Genomic DNA, 8,478 nt, shown 5'->3' with positions numbered 1-8,478 from the left:
AGCTCCTCTGTTTTTAGCAAGTGAAAAAAGAACAAAAACCCGCCCTTACTCAGTTTGTTTCAGTTTTCATCGATAGAAGATAAATCAAGAATCCATCTCTACCATAGTTCACAGCCACTCCTTAAACGTTATGGAGTAGTTGGAGGAAGAGGAGGAAGGAGAAGGAGAGTAATCAGAGTAGCTTGAGAAAGGATTTTTATCCTCCAAATGACAAATAGAGCTACCTTGGTTAGGGTTCTCAGAGCAACGACGAATAGAGCTTCACGACAAACATGAAGAAGAGGGCATCAATGATAGTTAGAGTTCAATGTTAGAGAGGAAGATAGCTTAGAGTTCAGAAGTAGGAGAGAATCGAGTCTTCAGTGGAGGAGAGCTACGTTAAGCCGGATCAAGAGAGCTCCCGTCTTTAGCATCCAATGGAGGGAGGAAGAAAACGATGATGGCCCCAAATCAATTTGAAACAGTTTGAGTGAAATGGGTTTGGGTTGATGAGTTGAACCAATCGGGTGGGTTTGATTGGATTTTTATCTCCTCCAATTCTGACATCCTCCAATTCTGACATCCTCCAATTTCTCCAATTCGTCCACCGATGATCGCCACGTGGACAAAACTAATCCTACTGTCCGTTTTAAAAATCACTATTTACATTTCCCAAAAGCAAACTTTTCGTTTACTGTGCTCTTTCCCGCTATTCTCTCTCTCCTCTCTACCTCTGCTACCTGCGTGCGAGAGGGACTTCGAGCCTGCCGGAGTTCAAAACCTATGTGCGAGAGGGACTTCGAACTAGCCGGAGTTCAAAAATCTGTGTACGAGAGGGACTTTGAACTTGCCGGAGTTCAAAACCTGTGTTCGAAAGGGACTTCGAGCCTGCCGGAGTTCACAACCTCTTCAAAATCGGACCGCGCTCTCTCCTCTCTGGATCTGCAACCTTGCGAGGCCTCTCCAGGTTCGAGACTCTCACCTTTCCCTTGAAGAACCACTGCAATCTCTTCGTCTCACTTGTCGCCTTGCCGGAGGACCCAACGGAAGTCAGGTTCGATCCTCTCTTTCTCTATGTTTCCGTTGCTTCACTTTTCACATCCTCATTCTTCTTTCTTTCTTCCTTATTTGTTATTCTTTTCTGTTGTTGACAGTACTATTGGATTGAAAACAAAATCTTAGATCTCAGTTAAACACTTAAACGTACACGGTTTGGATTGAGATTTTGGAAACTGTTGTTTCCTTAAATTCTCTGCATTTTCATCTTCTCCTTTTCCTCATGTTCCTTCCCATTTACTAGCAAACTGGAATTACTCAGCAGAATCTAAAATCTCTAATCCAGCAGAGACCAGATGTTATCCTCATGGCTAACCTGAAAATCCCAAAGCAGGGAAATGACCCCAACCCAGCTTGGCGTTAAGAATTTCCATTAAAAATGGTACAAAACTTAGAAAACAAATCAAATTTACTAAACAATCTGTCTCTACTAAGAAAGCTTAATGGTGGTACAATCTAAAGTAAAGTTCAGACTCCGGATGTCATATAGATTCCACAACTTTAAAAGGCCACAGAAACACTTGCACTAGTTAACCTCATCTCTCTCACAAGACATTTCCTTTCCTGATATAATTTTTCCATTCACATCTCTGCAGTACCCATTAGTGCACTTGCAACTCATTATGGTACCCAGAAGAGAAGAACTAGAAAAGCAATGTGTCCATGCCAAAACCCATAAAGTAGGTTTCACTTCTTTATAGAAAATGACATCTTCACTCACAGTATTCAGATTACACTATCCATAAGCGAGATGAAATCTGAAAAAGATATAATAATAAATAATAATAAAACTTCAATGTGTGAAGAAGTTCCAATCTAAAGATAAGCTTGGATTGCCCAACTGATGGTCGACATTTTTGGACAAAGAGGGGATGCTGATATGAATAAGCTTGGTTTGTTTGTTTTTTTTTCCCTGATGAGGAACAAGTTGGTGTTGCTTGAAGTCTTGCTGGCCTTAAATTTTCAAGTGAGGGTTTGCATCATGAACCAACCCAAGACTTCCACCAACCTTAATTGGATTTCTTTGTTTTTTTTTTCTTTGGTAAACAATTTAATTTCTTTGTTGAAAATTTGATGCAGATACAGTTTTTGACTGCTTGATTGGGTGAAGAAGTTCCAATCTAAAGATAAGCTTGGATTGCCCAACTGATGGTTGACATTTTTGGACAAAGAGGGGATGCTGATATGAATAAGCTTGGTTATTTTTTTCTCCTGATGAGGAACAAGTTGGTGTTGCTTTGTGTGGATGAATGGAAATATTGGTTAATGGTTATGTAATGTGTTGACTAGTATTGTTGTTGTATATTTTTCTCAAACAGGACTTGAAAGTGTGTTCTAATTTGGATTTGGATTTTGGGTTTTCATGGAGTGTGGGATTCATCTATTCCATGTTTCTGCAAATACTGATTTTGCCTTCTTTCATCTCTTCTCTTCTTCATAGTTTTTGGGTGAAAAAAACTGCCAGCAATTCAACCACATACCTATTATGATCTCACATCTTTTTTCAAGGTTTCTACTCATCAAAGATTTTGCCAGCTCTCTTGCATCCTGAATCACAGATTTAAATGATGATGAATCCTCCTCCTTTAACTTATGCCAATCAAGCACTACCTCATTCACGTATGATGGGATGGCTTTAGGGTGATTCTCTACTTACTGTTCCACTTTTATTACTTCCTTCTTTCCAATTGACTCAAGACCACCCGAATGCAGATACCAATTGACCAGTTGATAATTAAATGTTCCAATCCATAGTAATTACCCAATTTTTATTTGTACCTGCATTAGGATGTGGAATTACAGATTAGTTTAGTTGGTGTTGTAGATCCAATATTATCTTGTTACACTATTAACTTTCCATTTATATTTATTAAGGTTACATCCAATCTGAGATCAGCACTGCCCTCAAAACTTCTTTTCTTCTAGTAACCTGGAATTTTTTAGACTTCACATGCTGCAAATCAATAACTGGCATATTATCAAAGCCTTAAGATGGCAGATGCTGAATATATTAACTCATTTTCCAACTCTAAAATGAATTGAAATGGCATGGATAAGTAGTGCATTTAAAATCCAAAAAACTAAAGTCTTCTCATGCCTATGGTAGGTATGATTGAAAGTTTACATAATTTAAATGTAAACCTTCAAGGAAGCAATCAAGCAGCTGTTTCCAATTACCAATCAGTAGAAAAGAATTCTCTTATCGGTGAGGGTGCTTCAAGAAGCTTTAAGCAATATTGTGGAAAGGCAATTTATAATTTTCAAAACTAGTTTGCATGATACCTCCATTGGAAGTTGTAGAACTCAATAATGTAACAAAGCAGATATGGAAGTTACAGAACAGCAGACTGAGAGCTCATAGTCGTCAAGCCTATGATTAATTAACTCATTTGAGCTTGTTAAACATGGTTGACCATAAATTATTTTCATTTTTTCTTTGGGGGAGGAGGGGGAGTGAAATAAAAAACATGCCTTTCAAGCAACAACAATTGGTTACAATAAAAAACATGCCTTTCACCCTTCGATATCCCACAGTTGTGCCACTTAATGCTGTCTTCCAGTCATCTTCTTCAGTATGAATATCAAGATGGAACTCAATGATCCACTGGCCAATGTGGATGGGCTCTTGAACTTGCAACACATTATATGATAAAGATTACCCAAAGTCAACATTTATTTCTTAATCAGATTGATACTCTTTGGGTGCCCAGTAAGTGAAAATGCCTTCTTCAAGGACATGGAGTGGGTCAAACTGAGAATCACTAATGCCTCCTCGTTTGCTGCTAGCAGTTAGAATGACATTCTTGGCCAAATTACGGCAGAATATGGTATGTCGAATTTTGTTGAATTCTTCAAGCACTTGAATGTCCTCGTCTGATATCAGACCTGATGAAGGTAACAAACTGGAGATGAGACTTCCTGATGTAATCCCACAAAGTCATGGACAGATCCCCAAAAGATTGAGAACTCATGCCACTCCTGCATATATATGACACTCATAAAATCAAGGATAGTTCATAAAAAGCCAGATCATTTCATGGGTATATTCATCCATCGAATAAAAATAAAATAGCCAGATCATGGGTATATTCACCCATTCCTCCAGTACAATTTGTCAAGCTGCCAAGTTCTTGGGAGTCAATGGGAAATTATCAAGTTAAGCTGTGATTTTGTGGTTTCATAATAAGCTTTAGGAGTATATTTTCATCACCACATTATAATTCAAAAGCACATAATATGATATGCTGAAGTTCATGAATAGAAGACTGAAATCCGAACAATCTGCACTTCCAAATTCCAATGGGGGATATGCAGGGGAAAGAGAAATACATGGCAGGCCATAACTAATAGAAATTGCTGGACTCTCATCACAGTGTTCAAGTACAATAAAACCAATGAAGACTTAAGACACAACCATCACATTAATTTGAAGTGGGAAGAGGGGTTAACTCACTGGGATAGGTATCTAGTCCAATTTACCAAAACTCAAAAAACAAAAAGGAGATGAACTGGTAAGCTATGCATCACTCTGTTCTGAGTCCGAAGATGAGAATTCTGAGGCATCATCTTCTTCATCATCACTACAATTGTCAGACAATGGTAAATCATCAAAATTGGCATCCCAAGGGCTCCTGAAGATGACAAGACGACCACACTTCTCCTCAAGATTGCCTTCCAACTTCACACTCCAACACTCTTGAATGTCGAGGTGAGTGAGGGACTGGCATTTGGTCAGGATGGCATGAGACCTCGGTCACTGAAGTGGCCATATCCAAGCTCAAGTTCACAGAGCCCTGGCACTGTATCGGCAATAACCATGGCCTCACCATCGTCTACTTGAGAAGCTGCTACTGTTGCTGGCCTCTCCAATTATGGTGGCGGTGAAGGCGGCATGTTTCTCCTCAAATGAACCAAAGACTTGCAGTGCATCCCCAAAGCAGCAAGACCTTTACAAGTGATCTTCAAGCAGTAACTGATATCCAATAACGACACTTTTGAGAGCGATTCAGCGTGTTTCACCACTATCCTATCGGTCACCTCGCTCATTGGAATTTTCAAAACCTTGAAGCATCTCCCACTGCATTTGTAGAACCCCAAAAGGTAAAAACCAGAAATGGAAATCTCAATAAACTGATACCCAGGATTCACTAAGGAAGATTGAAGAAATAAGAGAGGCGATGAAAAATGAATGAAAAACGAAAAAGGAAAGTCGATAATTACTAGTTGGCTACGTAAGTGAAACCGGAGTCACCAAGCATGTAAGCGGAGAGGAGTCGAAAAGGGCCTCTGCTACGACGGACAAGGCGAAAAACTAAAGAATCGGTGACATCAGTGCTGCTGGACCGGCGACACTACTTCTCGACATCAATGTTGGTCTAGCAGTAAGACCATCGATGGTCTCTCGCCACGATTTGCAAACGAGTTCGACCTCCTGAACCAACTGCTCTTCTGGAATTCGAACAAAAATCAAAAGTAAAATCTCAGGGCTCAATCCTTCCCACCATCCCGATCTTCAACAACCGTCGTTGCCACTATCGCCACCGGAACCGGCATCGGAGCAAACCCTTTTGCTCTCTCCGTTCATCTTTTGCGCTTCTTAGGAATGGTCAGATTTTGAACTCCGACAGGCTCTCGACTCTCGTCCCTGTCGCACGCAGGTTGCAGAGGTAGAGAGAAGAGAGATGATAGTGGGAAAGTGAAGCAAAGTTGATTTTTGGGAAAAGCAAAAAAGGTAATTTAACTCCGGAAAGTTCGAAGTCCCTATCGCACACAGGTTTTGAACTCCGGCAGGCTCGAAGTCCCTCTCGCACGCAGGTAGCAGAGGTAGAGAGGAGAGAGAGAATAGCAGGAAAGAGGAGAGTGAACGAAAAGTTTGCTTTTGGGACCGTAGGATTAGTTTTGTCCACGTGGCGACCATCGGTTGACGAATTGAGGAATTGAAGGGTGTCAGAATTTGAGGAGATAAAAATCCGGTTTGATTTGGAGTCTAAGGTGGTTCAAACATGATGTCATGATGTCATGAGGCTTTCAAAAATTTTGAAAATTTTAAATCTCTAGATGCATTTTAGACCACGTGGCGCACTAGAAGCTCAGGGAAGTAAAAGATTTGGAAGTAGAGGATGTGAATCCTGCGTTTTAACGTTGAGTTTAACTTATTTTTCCACTCGCGAGGTGACTTTTTCTTTTTCCATAATTTAAATGAAATATTTTGCGTCGATGTGTGTGGAGAGCTAATGATGCATAAAATTTCAGAGGGCCACAGGGGTATACGGGATCCTCCATAATGACAATCACCAGATGGGCATTGAGACACGTGATGCTATAAAGAGCATCAGATCAACGCTAATGGAGGAGTTGAAACATCAAAAGAAACAAGCAATACTGAGATGGGGACAGCTCATGAACTTCAAAAAAAATCACCTCACAGGTGGCAGGCGACAGCGAGAAAGGTCCAGATTTTGGGAACTTTAAATGGAATGGACCCTTTGTGCACTGCACGCATCACACACACAAAAGCACGGACAAACAATTGTACATGAATTCAAGCAGTGCGGTCTACGAGAAATGGAATCTCGTTTCTTCCAACCCCTGGAGAGGACAGGACAGAGAGAGAAAAAAGACCCCCTAAGTAGGTACAACTGGCAAATACTACGCCTTAATCCCAGGTGGGGGTCCCACCTACACGTGCCTTCGAACCCAAACTGCTGACACGAGTCCTATCCAGTCCTTTCTTCACACACGTCATCATCTCGATTGCCTCAACATCGAACCACCTGCCCTGATCTACACTGGTCTCCACTCTCCACCCTTCCACATCGCGACAAAATCTCTCTCCACTCTTTCTTACTTTTAGCAAAAATACATTTAAAACTCCGTTTTTGTTCTATTATTATTTAAAAAAACATTTTTGAGTCAATGTCCTATTTCAAAAGAATTTTTAGAATCACGTAGGGGCGTTAAAATCTAGCCCGAACCGTTGAGACCAATCAAAATCGATCGAAAAAACCCGAAATCGAACTGAATCGTTCCTTAATGGTTCAGTTTTGGACTGGGGTATGTCAGGATCGATTGAAAATCAAATCACACCAAATCGATCGTTAACAAACCAAAAATCAAATCGAATGAAACCAATAAAAAAATAATGAGTATAAGATTATGAATCATTGAATTGATTTTAATATTAGTGAGCAAATTTATGATTGTAAGATAAATTATTACAAATCATGAGTATGAGGTTATAGAAATAGGGAAATTGATTTGTAACAATGTTTTTTCCATTGATCTCCTTTTTAAGTGTGTGGCTAATGAAATATTTTATATAGTTGAAAAGAGAAAGAGAATAAAATAGGCACAAATCGAACCCAACTTGTTTAAAAAAACTCAATACCGAACTGAATTCAAATCGATATCAACTCGTTATCATAAATCAAAATCGACACAAAACCAAACCGCATCGAAATCGAACATTTTTTAATAGTTCAATTTTGATTTTTATAAAAATCACACCAAAATCAAAAAATCCGAACCAAAATCAAATCAAACCGACCCGTTGACACCCTTAGAATCACGTGGTACAAAGTTTCATAAAGAGTGTGTTTTGTTTAGGGAAAAGGTTTCGTACATGGTCGTGTAAACCGTGTACAAACCTTTTCCCCCCAATCTTTACTTTTTGCTTTTCCCCAAAATTACCAATTCCCATCCCCCTATCTCTCTTCTTTCGTCTCCGATGAAGCCTAGCCAATCCGAAACAGCTTCATCGTCGTCCACAACTGCCTTCTCCGACCCATCACAACAACCGCTAGTGGTTTCGACGACGACATCGTCATCGTCCGCATCGAAGAAAATGGCCTGTTTATCGATATCAGCTGCGGAAGAACCTGCTGGGTCCCGCGAAAGAGGGCGGCCAGGAATCTGTTTCCGTGGAACGTCGTGGAGATCATTCTGCGGTTTGTCGATGGACGGTCGTCAGTTTCCCCAAAGTGAAAGCTAGGGCACTATGGAGCCGTTACTTCGAGGTGGGTGGATACGACTGTCGTCTCCTCATTTACCCAAAAGGAGACTCTCAAGCCCTCCCTGGTTACTTCTCCATCTACCTCCAAATCATGGATCCTCGGGGTTCCTCTTCTTCTAAATGGGATTGTTTCGCTAGTTATCGTCTCTCCATCGTTAACCACCCCGACGAGGCCAAGTCCATTCAGAGGGACTCCTGGCATCGATTCTCAAGCAAGAAGAAATCTCATGGTTGGTGCGACTTCACCCCTTCGTCCACAATCCTTGATCCCAAAGCTAGTTTCCTCTCCAATAACAACTCTGTTCTCATCACTGCCGATATCCTCGTATTGAATGAATCAGTTTCCTTCACCCGTGATAACAATGAGTTACAGTCTTCTTCGTCGTCATCCTCGCTTGTCGTCGCAGGTCCTGTTTCTGATGTATTGAGTG

General features: G+C 40.6%; 1 pseudogene; it reads right to left on the bottom strand.

Annotated features, from left to right (window-relative positions):
• Positions 1 to 4,498: 4,498 nt before the first annotated feature.
• Positions 4,499 to 7,735, bottom strand: LOC122655511 (annotated as a pseudogene).
• Between the last annotated feature and the right edge of the window lie 743 nt (positions 7,736 to 8,478).

The sequence above is a fragment of the Telopea speciosissima genome, chromosome 1 (genome assembly GCF_018873765.1).
Source record: "Telopea speciosissima isolate NSW1024214 ecotype Mountain lineage chromosome 1, Tspe_v1, whole genome shotgun sequence".
NCBI classification, from domain to species: Eukaryota; Viridiplantae; Streptophyta; class Magnoliopsida; order Proteales; family Proteaceae; genus Telopea; species Telopea speciosissima.
The sequence above is the reverse complement of the archived record's forward strand: the minus strand, read 5'-3'. Positions and strand labels throughout refer to the sequence as shown.